This window comes from Gigantopelta aegis, chromosome 15, assembly GCF_016097555.1.
Source record: "Gigantopelta aegis isolate Gae_Host chromosome 15, Gae_host_genome, whole genome shotgun sequence".
NCBI lineage: Eukaryota > Metazoa > Mollusca > Gastropoda > Neomphalida > Peltospiridae > Gigantopelta > Gigantopelta aegis.
Window position 1 is genome coordinate 5,047,198 of NC_054713.1, and position 14,474 is coordinate 5,061,671.

Consider the following 14,474-nt stretch of genomic DNA (forward strand, 5'->3'; position numbering starts at 1 on the left):
ATTTTGTAATTTCATGAACTGGACAGACTGAGTCATCAACAAGAACTGGACAGACTGAGTTGTGTTTTCTTAAAGGTAGGCAACTTAAACAAGAGCCTTATGTGTTGGAAAGATGCATACCCAGACCACCAACACATACTGACACTTTAGCAAATGAAAAACGCGTAATTTTAGAGTTAATAAAAAACCACGATTATTCCTGCTAACTGGGGGCAGCCATTTTGTTTCGTTTTTGTGACGTCCTGTGGGATAGCTTGGGGCGAAGTGACGTCAGCTCCTGACCATCTCCTGTATGTACAGTGTAAACAAAAGCAGTAATTTTCGACAAGGTGCTTCTCTTTGATCAACCTGACTTGTAAAACAGCATAAATGACGTAATAATATAATAAACTATTTAACTAAATATATTTCAAGTTGCATTAATGGAACAAATACACTCCTGCCAATTAGGAATCACAGGTAGAAGCAACTAACAGCATAGACCAATTAACTAAGAAAACACTCCGTGTATCATTTCAGTACGTATGTTAACCCATGGGCAAAACATTGTTAATTGTTTCGACTTGTTGTGTAGCCACTTTGACAATGGTATTTTATTTTGTATTGAAAAATAATATATATATATTGATATACTTATTGCTGGCTTACTGGGATGTGTATTATTACAGAACATTGCAATGTATGACTATTTATCATCCCGCAAAAACCAGGTAGATTGTGTTTCTCTAGTTCTAAGGCTCATTCCTGACGTTACACGTTAAGTATTACGTAACCACCAGCTCGCCAGAGGGCGTACTCACTGAGATGGTACAAAATGCCTGCGCCCGTTATATATAATAGCCGTCACATTTAACCGTTTTATTAATGAACTATACGATTATACGTATTGATATTAAGCAATAATGTGCATTATATATCGTTGAATATGCATACCAGGCCAAATGCCTTAATTGTCCTCAACTTTGACATTGATGTGTGTCTGCATGATTCTTTGGATTGTGTCAAGAACATTGTTTTTCATGAGCTGTGTTATTCACATTGACTGGACATCTTGCAAATTGACATCTGTGAATACAGAAAGAACTTGAATATTAACTTTTGATCTATATTGTGCTGGTATACCATGTTTATATTATTTTGTTTCATGTGTGTTGTGATATTCTGATTCAGTCAGGTAGGAGGTTTAAATTTTAAGTTGGTCACAAACAATGGCTGTTCATTAGATGTTATATTTCATTTTTATTTATTTATTTTAAGAAAATTGTTTTAACTCAGTGAATGATGTAGAGATGAGTGGCAGAGGTGTGAGTGAGCTATAATAAACAGGATAAAGTTAGGAAATACCTAGATATTAGTAATTAAAATTGAAAAAAAAAGAAAATTACAAATTAAATTTGGAATAAAGGTAGGGTAGGCATATTAAGATAGTCAATAGCTTAGATGTAGTTGAATTTTTGGGGTTTGTTGATTGCAAAGTACAGTGGTTTTCAGGCATTATTTATTCTTCTCTTAAACTTTTCTATTTTCTTTCATTTCATCCCCCACACCTGCATATTTGCACTAACTAACCTACAAGAGGTTCATTGATACTTGAAGATTTAGATATTGCCCCTAGTTTGATTGCTTTTAGTAATTCTCCTAGGTTAGCAATAAATGGTCACATCTCTAATATCACTACTAGAACTGACTATTCCACCTCGTGCTACTCTTTATGAGTTACAACCAGTTAGCATTGAGGATATTCCAGAAGAGAGACATTCAGGAGATCAGGATGTAAATTATAAGATGGATTTTAAAGATGCAACTGTTGACACTGATGAACTCTGTAAGGGTAAAGCTGTTATTCAACAGTTCATAGACATTTTCTCTACTGGAGAAGATGTTGGGTTTACAGACAAAATAGTCCATCGAATTGAGCGGTCTAATGAACAACCTTTCAAACAGCGTCATCGACGAATACCACCTTCTATGTACCAGGAAGTAAAGGACCACCTTCAACAGCTGTTAACAAGTGGTATCATTAGAAAGTCATACTCACCTTCCCTAATACCATTATCGTCATTAGAAGTTGTGGAACTTCCTTACTCCTGTTGCCTCAACCCATCCTCGTCATCCTCTGCTTGGTCAACTCCTGTGCCAGGCAATTCCTCTGATTGCTCTGACGTCTGGTCGTCACCATGGGTTTTGAGATTTGAAAGAAACACAAAAGCTGCTCAGGGTTCAAAATTCATGTTTATTCCATGTTCGAGTCGTGTCCGAAGTAATAATTAAAGACCCTGAAATAATTAAAATAAAATACATAAACATATATCCGACCAACACTACATATACTCTTCAAAAGAAGAAACGCAAAACCACATTGTCGTAACATTTGGAGAATTGATTTAATTATTGAATGGTGAGTCCGATAATTACCAAATGTTGCAGGATTGTTCACAATTCACTCTAGTCCATTGTGAGTAAGTGATAGGACACACCACCAAGGTCAAGGTCATCTGGAGTCAATACCGGGTGTGGCTTCCGCGTGTGTTGACAACTGCCTGGCACCGCCTGCCCATTGAAGCAACCAGAGTACGGATGACGTCCCGGGGGATGGTGGCCCACTCGGCCTGCAAGGCTGCTGCCAGCTCGGGCAGGGTCTGGGGCTGTGGTTGTCGCTGTCGGAGGCGTCGGTCCAACTCGTCCCATAGATGCTCAATTGGGTTCAAATCCGGTGATATCGATGGCCAAGGAAGGACATTAATGTTGTTGTTCTGTAGGAAAGCCGTTGTGAGACGTGCTGTGTGAGGCCTGGCGTTGTCATGTTGGAACACTGCGTTGGCGTTGGCCATAACTGGAACGATGTGTGGCCGGAGGATCTGGTCAATGTAGCCCTGTGCATTCAGGTTGCCCTGCACGTGGACCAGGTCAGTTCTGCCAGTGTGTGAGATGGCTGCCCACACCATGACACTACCCCCGCCGAATCTGTCCACTTCCTGCACGCAGTTTGCCGCATAACGTTCACCACGACGCCTATACACGCGACATCTTCCATCATGACGTCGGAGCAGAAATCGGGACTCGTCACTGAACCACACCTGTCTCCATCGCAGTTGAGGCCATTGCCGATGAATCTGGCACCACTGCAGTCGGAGTCGACGGTGTTGTGGTGTTAAGATGACACCTCGAACTGGACGTCTGGCACGAATTCCTACCTCACGTAGGCGGTTCCGTACGGTCTGGTCGGATATCCTGCGCAAACCTGGTATTGCTGCGGCTGTGGAGGTGGCAGTAGTCAATCGTTCCCGAAGGTGGCGTACCCGGATGTAGCGGTCCTGCCCGGGGGTAGTGACCCGTGGTCGACCGGATCTAGGGAGGTCACGTGTTGATCCATGTTGCTGGTAACGGTCCCACAGTCTGGAGATGGTGCTTGGGGACACATGGAATGCCCTGGCAACGGCCGTTCTGGATTCGCCTGCGTCTAGTTGGCCGATGGCATTGTTTCTCTGCGGTTCACTGAGACGTGGCATGTCCTGGATTGTCAACTGTCGGCCAGATACAGAGGCCAGGCAAGCGAACACCCTGCACTTTTATACTGTCGGTGTTCATGTTGCACGTGCAGACAACGCACGTGCAGTGGTGACATGGTTTGCACGTGGCTGCGTTTTTGCGAATATTCACATTTTGGAACTTTATTGTACAGTAGCTGCGTTTTATCGAATGTAACCGTGGGAATGTGTTTGGGACATGCAATGACCTTATATTCACAAAGCATGAACCGGTAGGAAACATAAACTCGGAGTTATAACCCATTTGTACCCTTTTGCGTTTCTTTTTTTGAAGAGTATATATATAATAGTTTTACCTAAGTGATTGTTATATCTAACATTTACATTTAGTATTGTCTTAAGTGTAATGAAATTAATATATATTAACTACAAATAACTCACCAAATATATGGGATCTGGGTCCAACATTAACCAGATGAAAACTCAGCTTTCAGTGTCTTCAGAACAAAATAAAGTTAAAAGCTAAAACACAACCAGCACATCTGAAGTCAGCAAGTCAACTGAACATAGCAACTGACCTAAGGCAGAAAAGAAAAGGAAAAGCTCATGCTCAGACAATAGAAAGAGTTCATGTGCTAGTGAACTTTGCTCATGCACGGTCTGTGCTTTATTTGAGTTAGACTTGCCTAAAATCAATTTCAATAAATACATTAAAACCTAGACTTTATCAAACTATATAAAATTAATTATATTAAAACCTAAACCTGCCATAACCTCAATATGCAACAAATACAAGCCTGCCACAAAGTTATAGTAGGTAATTATAGTGATAAGTAATAATGTCAAAATTCATGTCATTAAATATTGATGTATTGACTTTGTTACTTGCTGTCTATCATTTTTGCTGCGCGGTCTGTCTGGAATCGATCCCCGTCGGTGGATCCATTGGGCTATTTCTCGTGCCAGCCAGTGCACCACGACTGGTATATCAAAGGTCGTGGTAATACTGTACAGATAAGTAAGTTTCTAACAGAGGTTATAGTGTTTGCTTCAAATAGTCAAGCCTGACCGAATATTTGTGTTACCTGGTTAACAGTCTTTTCAAAATACACCAGAAGAAGCAATACGTTGTTTCTCAGAATACATTCACATACACATGTAATGAATAAGTAGTGTAGGTTATATGTCTAATATACAATGAAGGTGGAGTGTATATTATATTTATTATAATGAATGGGGAGTACAAATTATATCTATAATAATGAACGGGGAGTGCAGATTATATGTATAAAATTTAATGTGGAGTATATTACATGTATTAATATGTATAATAATAGACGTAGATTATATGTATTATAATGAGTGTGAACTGTAGTTTATATGTATATTAATGAATGTAGATTGTAGATTATGTGTGTAACAATGGATGGGGATGCGTAGACGAACTATATAATAATGATTGGGGACTGTGGTGTATACGCATAATAATGGATGGGTAGTACAGAATAGCATAGCATAGCAATGAATGACTAGTGTAGATGATGTGTATAATAATACATGTATATTTAAAACTATAACGTGTTATTTGGCAGCATTGTCAATTGATAGTAATAAATGGGGAGTGTATATTATAGGTATACTAATGAATGGGGAGTGCAGGTTATATGCATAGAAATTACTGGGGAGTGCAGATTATATGTGTAGTAATGAATGGGGAGTGCAGATTATACGTATATAGTAATAAATGAGGATTACAGATTATATGTATAATAATGAATTGGAAGTGTAGGTTATATGTATAGCAGTGAATGGGGAGTGCAGATTATATGAATAGTAATTAACGAGGAGTGTATATTATATGTAACATAGTGAATGGGGAGTGCATATTTTATGTATAATAATTAATGTGGAGTGCAGATTATATGTATAGTAAGGTTTTTTATGCACCATCCCACAGACATGTTAGCACATACCGCGATCTTTGATTTACCAGTCGTGGTGTACTGGCTAGAACGAGAAATATCACATCAGGTAAGAAATTTACCACTGGTCTATGTTCCACCCTTGTGCATCGAAATAATAATGAATATAAATATAAATTGTATACATGATTAGTATCGTTACTTACAGCTATAGTATAGATCTATGGCATGTGTATATTGTTTTATACGCCGATGAACATATGTTACTAACATGCACCAAAATTAAATTATCTTTATTTAATCATCATTCTTCTGTTTTGTTAAGCATAATAATTTTGCATTTTTAACGAAAAATCGTTTGCAAGCTCGTCTAAAATTCGCTTTTCTTTGTCCTTGTAACTTCCTTTAATTAAAACATCATGGTTGTTCATATCGGATCCCTGATGCAGGAATTCTGATTCTGATATGTAGATCTACTCATGGTCATACAAGGTGGCACTTAACTGGGGTGGGGGCGGGGGGGGGGGGGGGGTCTGAAGTAATGCTGTTTTGGTTATAAAATATGAACCTGTTTAAAACCAAGCTTTGCAATGTTATCTGCATATAATTCCTGTAATATTAACCAGAATAAAGGATGCAAGTGGTGGGTAACGCGCCCCTGGTACATATACTCAACACTCTCGTCTAGATTCGCCACTGAGATTTATACCAACTTTTACAATGTGCACTGGCCATACAACTCCAAAAATATAATTATTTGAGTGTTTAAAAACGTATTATAACCTACGTGTAATGGGGAAGTCCATATTATTCAGATGGATACCGGCAAGGTACATTAGTTCACATGGCTAGACTTATTCAATGTGGTGTGGTGATCATGATACTACCACCTGCTGATACGTTCAAAACTGCGTGCGTTTCGCATGGCTGCCACTTTTCAAGATGACTGCCGCCACATTAAAGATACAGGGGCGTAGGCGGGGGGGGGGGGGGGGGGGGGGGGGGGTCGGACGAAGCCCCCCTCCCCCCGCTGAAGCAAATGGTCCGCTTTCAGAGCTAAAACATGCAGGCTTATACATATGAAGTTTCTGGTGGTGCAAAAACAAAACCGAAAAAGGGTCCACTTGGTTCTACTTCATATTCGACTCTCCCCCCCCCCCCCCCAGGTCCAGATTACGCTACTCCCCTGAGATAGCCATATCTCTGCCATGTTTTTACATGTTGAGGTTATCTTGGTATCAAAACAAACGTTTTAGGGGTTGAGGAATATGAAAAACATGCCTGCAGACCAATTAGATCTATTCTGAACCACTTTTCGCAAAACGTGAGCACTTATCAGTGTGTTCTTAACATACTAATATCATACTAACAGTGCTATATACAGATTTCCCTGGAACATGTAATTGATTCCATTGAAATTTGCCATTTAGAAACTTAAACAATTCTGCCATATAATTTGAAAACAACGGGTTTACTTGAAACTTGTGTTTAAGAGTCATCTGGTAGGGTTCAAACCCAGTAATCGTAATCTGGTATATTATACAAGCCAAATTCAGTCATGTTATTTTCTGAGACGGTTCTCTCATAACTTCTGGTACATTCCTCACACCTCATTTCAATTTTGATATTCCCTGTAATTATCAATGCGTGTATGTATTCAGAGTAACTATGTCGTCTGCCAGTATGTTTAAGTATGCCACAGCCAGTATGATTAAGCCTTACAAGATGTCCCCCTTTTAAAATCATATCATGTCTCCGTGGGTGAGATATGGATCAGATTGTCTAAACCCGGATAGTTTTGGGATAACATTGCCGGGGTAGGATGGGTGCAACATTTCGACTCCAGTTTCACAGAGCAATCTTTACAACCCATGCCGTGTGAGCTGATACATTTGCGTGTGGTTGAAAGCTTCACCCGCCGTTTTCGATGGATTGACTGACGCAAACGTCTTTGCAAACCAGCGTAATATTGACGCTTAATATGGACATATGAGGCATACAGTGGATATGGATTAGTCCCTTGGCATTGTAGAGAATGCTGCACATGGTCTTGTTAGCACTGGGTTGGACATTGAATTGCTTTGGTTTTGGAGAATGTTGCTTGGACTCAGGATTATAGTTATGAATCCATGTTTGATACCTGGTTACTAAATGCTGCTTCCATCGTCCCCAGTCCAGATTCATCAGCTCGAGATTCTCCTCCAAACACAGAATCTACTTTCGCCTCATTTCGGAAGTTGACATTTTCTGCAGAATATGCTCATACCGAAATGTTTATGGATAGTGGATTTCATTTAGCCATAACTAAGCCTCAGATGCCTACAATCTGCCACACTGTCACTCTACGATCCTCCACCACAATTCGTTTCACAGTCATAACGTTTTTCTGGGTTTTCGATGTCCAAAGCCTGCCAGACCTGGGGTAGTCTTTAACAGATTTCCTGCCATAATGGAATTATACAGTCAAATTCTTGACTTTGAAGGAGACTAGTCCTGGTACACATTGATCATGCCAGCATGAATATCTGAAGGCGTGATTTTTTTTTTCTACTATTAAAATATTTAATGACAGCAATGTACTTCCTTTTGACGTTTTCAGTCCACTAAGATGTAAAGCAATAAATAGGAAACAGGTTTTACACTTAAATTACAATTCAAATTATAATACCGTTATACAGCTATAGGATTGACCCTTCTGGGTGAAGCTTGAAACCTTTTTTTGATCACATTCATTTAATATACTAGTCATGTCATATTAGGCCAATGAAAACCGTAACCCCCTCCCACTCGCCCGCTCTAAGACGAAACATATACGATGGGGTTTTTCTGTCCTACCTTTATATAAATATAAAAACTCTGGTTTTTGCCCCCTACTAGAGACTACTAGAGATTGTGCCCACCCCATCAATATTGCTCCTACAAGCCTACATAATAATAGGGCAGAGTGATATAAAGCATTGTCGTGTTCATTGGGAAAGACTGCAAATCACTATTTTACATTTACTACCTATTCAATATCTATTTTCTTTGTGTACACATAAAAACAAACCCAAACCCCCAGAATATTCAGTGTGTACACATGGAAACTAACCCAAACCCCAGCATATTCACATCAATTCTGTTATTCAAACTGAAGGAGCAATTACAGTTAATATTCTTGCGACAATCATTACTAGGGTTTCTTAATCAATTACCATATCTGTAACGCCCAACTTGAGGTCGTGAAGACTGTCTACGTACGCGTAGAGGGAGCACCCGGTAATGGGTGGCTGCAGGGTCCGTGGGCATAGCAATCAGGCCGACAAGTGAGGTGGCTGAAGAGACTATTTTTAACAGGGTGGTACATTGTAGATATAGAGCCGCATGGGCAAGGGACGCCTCTGTTAGGAGTAAGGAGAGTATTGGGGACAGCTTAGTGGTGGGTGGTGCTCATTATGTTGCGATAGCTGCAGATGGTAAATGTAAGAATAGAGGAAGTTACACAACCCAGTCTACACGATGTAGAGTCCCAAACGTTTTGTCCGGGAAGGGGGTGGGGGAGAGAAACTGGATGTTCAGAGGTAGAGAGTTCTACGGATTCAACTATGTACACCAATCATCAGTGGTGAGTATTGGCCACATATCCATGGTGCATGTATATTGTGCTGGGTTGAGTCCAGAGTAGATAGCGGATAAAATATGGTGTTGAAATTAAAACCCAAGACCATTCGGTCAATATGGCGGGTCATGAGTTGCGAATGGGGGAATCATTGTAGACCCGGTCCGGTTGACCATGGGTAGGAGGGCTTCGAGAGTCCGTGACATCCATCAAGAACAATATATTGTGTGGTCTCAATTTTTAGTGCTTGTGGGGTGACATTAGACTTGCACAAGGGTATGTTGACCATAGGAAAGCACATCTGAGTGGACAAAGTGACAGTGGCGGAAGAGGTTGGGTTACCCCCGTATTCGACTGTTCGGTTTAGGTGTATTGCGAGTTGTCTCTTGATTGAGAACATAACATTGTTAGTGATCATGGTATGCCACACATAGTTCATGCTGCAGGGGACCGAGCGACGATATGTGCGGTCAACCACGGTTATATATTAGTGACCTCAGACCACAATTAATTACACTATGTTTTCTCATATAGCCCCATTGGCTGTAGCACTTTTATTAATTTCATCAGGTCATTGGCATTGCACAAGAAACTTTACCTGCCTGGGGCCAATGAACACTCAAAAGGATGACCTCTGTTGTCCACCTCTTTTTCACATTATATCAATGTAAACAAACACACGTGGGCTAAGGGACCGAATCACACCCATTTCTATGCATTTTATACAAATGTTGCACAACTTCAAGGTGCTGTGGGGGACAGTATGCAGTATCCAGTGTAAACCAAGTGCACATATTCACTAACTGCATCCTCTTCCCTGTCAAACCCAGTGTAACAATTTAGCATACAAAGCAGCTCCCCGGCCATTAATCACATAACAAAAAAACTAGATTTTCTCGTATTCGTTTCCGTATTTTAACCAAATGAGTGGATAACTCTAGTCTGATGCCTATCAGAACAAAATTGTTTTCACCATGACACTCAAACTGACCTATGGTATTTAAATACATATATCAAGTTGCATACAGGCAATAAAAAGAATATTCAATATCAAATATGGCTGTTGGAGCCTGTGAAATAGGGAACTGCAGGTGTCGGAAAAGGCGACATTCTGCATCAAATTATTCCAAATAGTGGAATGGTAATTCTGCAATAACTTTAAAGGTTACAGACATTTTTCTGAACAACAAAAATACATTTGCTCCTTATTGTGTTCTCTGCCATTGAAATATAGCAGTTTGCAGGAATATGATTTTCTTTTGTTGTTTAATTTAATTTAAATTGATACATTTTCAAAAAAGAAAATCCCACAAAGTCTTCTTTAAAAAAAAAAAAAAGTTAAACTTTAAGACTTACATTTTTGATACTGCACACAGTCAACATATGCCAATTGCAAATTAGTATTACTCGAGTGTCATTCTGGTGCGGGTAATTAGCAAGGTGCCTGTACACCGTAACAGGTCACACCTGAATGCAGAGAAAATGGCACCAGCCTGCAAAGATGCAGTTGAGAGTATATAATGAACAAAAAAACTGTCAACTGCCACTGCATTGAAATGTTTTAATGTATTAAAAATGAAGGTGACATCACACATGGCCTGATATATATAAGTGTGGACATGCATACCACAATAAGTATTTCACTGTTTTATACACTACAAGTGACATCCATGGAAGGCAATACAAGACGAAATACACAGTTCAAGAAGGGACATACACCTTGGAATAAGGGTAAAACTATGCCACATGAACATGCAAGTCCAGAATCGGAGACCGAGAAGTTGCAACCTGTACGCTGGATGAATATAGAGGAGTTTGTCTTGGTCACGAAGTCGAGTTTCACTTCAGCCACCATATCCACTCCAGATTGCGAAGGTGCGTCACAGCCAGTCCGGCTGCTGCGTCCCATTAAGAGTACATGTACTGCATTTGAAATGAAAGAAGAACAACAGTGCAAAGACAAAGAAGGCATGAGAACAATGGACAATGACAGAATGGTAGATGAATGGAATGCAGCTTTCAAATACCACTCCACAGCTTCCCTCGAGTGCGACGAGCCTGAAATGCAGATATTAAAAGAGGTTAAGTGGGGTCTTTGTTGGAAAATCACATTACACTGTGTGAAATGTGACTTCACTGCTCCTGAAAGAAAGCTGTACAATGAGGTGAAAACAACTAAACCTGGCCCAAATGCAGCAAAAACTAATGTGGGTCTTGCTATCGGTCTCCAAAATATTCCCGTCGGCAATACGAGAGCAAGAGTGCTGTTGGCAAACATGGACATTCCACCACCGTGTCGCAGCAGCATGCAGAGAACATCATATAAGGTATCAAAAGCTGTAACAGATCTAAATGAAAAAGATATGGCAGAAAAAGTTGAGTTACTGAAAGACATTAACATGAAATGTGGAAATGAACGCGATGAAATTAGCATTGCCATGGATGGGAGATACAACTCCACGACAATAACAAGTCGGATGAAACCGGGCTAGAATGCATCACAAGCTATAGGACTTGCAGTTGAAACAATGACTGGAAGAAAATTCACCATAACTGTCCCGGTGGTCATCCTGACTGCACAGCAAACTTGCCACCATTTGCTCCGCTGTCAGAATACGAGATGGGAAAAGATATCGGAACAGACATGGCTCTACAAAGTATTCTCATAAGATACGTCGCTACAGATGGAGATTTCAGATCATCTGCTAGAGTTGATAGTGTTTTGAATCTTCTAGATCCAATGTGGAACGTGCAGCGGTTAGCCGATCCAACCCACTTAGGTCAGAGTCAGTTTCGTAAGTGTTACAAAGTTAACTTTAGTCCCACTTTAGTGGGCCCACCCGTGAAAAAAAGCGTGAAGCACAGAACATATTCAGCCAGGATATGAAAGCAAGGTGCAGTTTAATTCTTAAGGAACTAATGAAACTACATGCTGGTAATATCAGTACACTGAAACGAAACTTACCAAAGGTTCTGTAATCGACACTTTTGTGCTACGGTGGTGACTGTTCAAAGTGTTCACGGTACTCGGTCGTCTGCATTGGAGGAATAAAGAATAACTGGTAGCATCGATCCATGTTCCTGGGTACACACCGATTCACAGAGCTGAATATGAATGAAAATGACAAAGTGTTAGTACTGGAACTTCTGAAGATTAAACTTAGTATTTCAGCTGTAGAGCAAATGAAACTGTATACATGCAGACACACAGAAATGTTAGGCTGCGAATCGTTCTCTCAGTGTTTCCTTACCTAAAAATGTGAACTATTCACGGACGATGACTGGAAGAGCTGCATCCACCATCCACAGGCTGAACAACACCCCGGGAACGTCGACGATAGAAAAATGCAAGTACTGTGGCATCGAACTGTCGGCTCGGGTGAGGCATTCGTTACATCAGATGGACAAAAAGTCAGACTATCAAAAAAGATACCAAAAGAATCCACAGGTGGTTAAAAGGCACTTAGTCCAGCATGGAAGTAAAATTAGAGATCCTGAAAGAAAACTGTACAATGAGGTGAACAGCAATGGCAGCATATTTTAAACAGTATTTGATGATCGATCGACTTACTATCTCGATCGATCGACTTTCGAACTCGAGGCTTTGCGTCAAGATAGGCGACTGGAATACCGTTATAGGTTAAACTATACTATATAAAATCCCACAGACAACAACGTTAACGTTTGTGGTTAAAAACACAATATGCAATATATCAACCAAACTATGACATTCATCTAGGTAATCATCCAACACATAAATACAGGCCACGACATATACAGGTCATTTTTTTTCTTTTCCCAAATTGGAGAAGAACTATAGTGTTGTCGGAACAAAAATGATTTTTGTCAATTATTTCTTACATATTAAACAGACAAGTAAATATTTTGTAAATATCTATTTAATTATAGTCTACCTAATTTAGCATTTACTTGTTAGGGCTTTCATTGATGTACAAGGTGGTGTTTACTCTTGAAATTAAAAGAAATATGTCAGTAAACTGGTGATTTGTGCACTTTATTGGAACAAACTATAACACAGTTTGGTCAACATATGTCAATTTCATTGCTGTTGCAATATGTGAGGAACCCTTTCTGATGATGGTTTACCCATATTCCACTCCAAAACAAAATATTTGTAGACATTTATAAGTAACTTTTGAGCAAAACTGTCAAGAACCATTTTGAGTTTGTGATCTATTTTCCAGTATTAAAGGTGCTATATTGACAGCTATTACAAATCATGTTTTTATTAAATTTTTCTTTAACATTTAAAGACTACACCTTTAACTATATGCCCAAAAATTATTATAGGAAATGATTTTATCTACTAGTAGAAAATACATTTTTATTCGAAAATCTTTATCACAAATAGATGCTCATATATAACTTCTGATATAGCACCTTTAAGTGGTTGCAAATTTCTACCGTATTTATATTGAATTTATATTCACTAAATATGCTGGTCAAAATTAATAATTTATGATGCAATTCAAAATAATCAGTTATCGTGCAGTTTGAAATTAAAAGTTTGTTTAAGGGTAAATGAAATTGACACATAACCATCAAAATGTGTTATAGTCTGTTCCAATAAAGGTCACAAATCTCCTGTTTACTGGCATCTTTATTTTAATTTCGAGAGTAAACACCACCTTGTACATCAATGAGAGCCCAAACAAATAAATGCTAAATTAGGTGGAGTATCAATAAATAGGTATTTACAAAATATTTCCTTGTCAGTTTAATTTGAAAGAAATAATTGACGAAAATAATTTTTATTCTATTTCCGACACTACTTTAATCCCCATTCCCTTTACCCTATGAATTTGGTCGGGATAATGTGAGCAGGTATGTATACACTGTACTAAAAGCCACCCACTGATGCAATAGCTACAACTACGTCTGTATCTGTAGCAGATAGCATGATCCATACGTAGCTTTGTTGATATTCATCGAATATGGAGGGGCATGTTGAAGCCCAAAATGTCCCAATTGGGACATTTTTGGCCGGTGCTCTAATTAATGTATTTAATTAATATCATTTATATATCAGGCCCTGGAAGAAGGTTTCGCAAACGGGTGGGCTTCGCGGACAGGTTGCTGACGTTCCAATACCAGGAAAGTACCCAAAATTGCTGGGCCGGATTTCCATGGGTAGGGTGCGCCGGGTGTGTGGGCGGGGGAGGCTTCTCCTACCAGGCAAACCCAACGGCCGAGACCACCTTCTCCCTAACGCCTCCTGACACGGCGTCACACCCCCACACACCCCACCCCACACCCCATCCTTCTCAGGTTATTCATACAACTGTTGTGGGCACACTATTTATAATGTATATGAAGGAAGGTTGTTGGGATAGGTATGGGAAGGAATGATGGGGTGAGGAAGGAGAGGAATGGTGATGTTTATGAACAGTCCGCCATTCGTCCACCCAAAGGAGCAGGTGGGTGAAACGCATGATGATCTCCAGA

The 14,474-nt window shown here is 39.7% G+C and overlaps 1 long non-coding RNA gene across 2 annotated transcripts; it reads right to left on the reverse strand.

The window, feature by feature from the left end:
- Positions 1-10,561: 10,561 nt before the first annotated feature.
- On the reverse strand, positions 10,562-12,763 carry LOC121390529. Of its 2 annotated transcripts, none has more exons than XR_005960225.1 (3): positions 12,260-12,763; positions 11,974-12,113; positions 10,562-11,066 (listed from the first exon to the last, which is right to left on the reverse strand). It is a non-coding gene; the product is annotated as an uncharacterized LOC121390529 (long non-coding RNA). The 2 variants fall into 2 exon arrangements; XR_005960224.1 differs by having other exon boundaries at positions 10,562-10,931; positions 12,260-12,756.
- Positions 12,764-14,474: the final 1,711 nt, after the last annotated feature.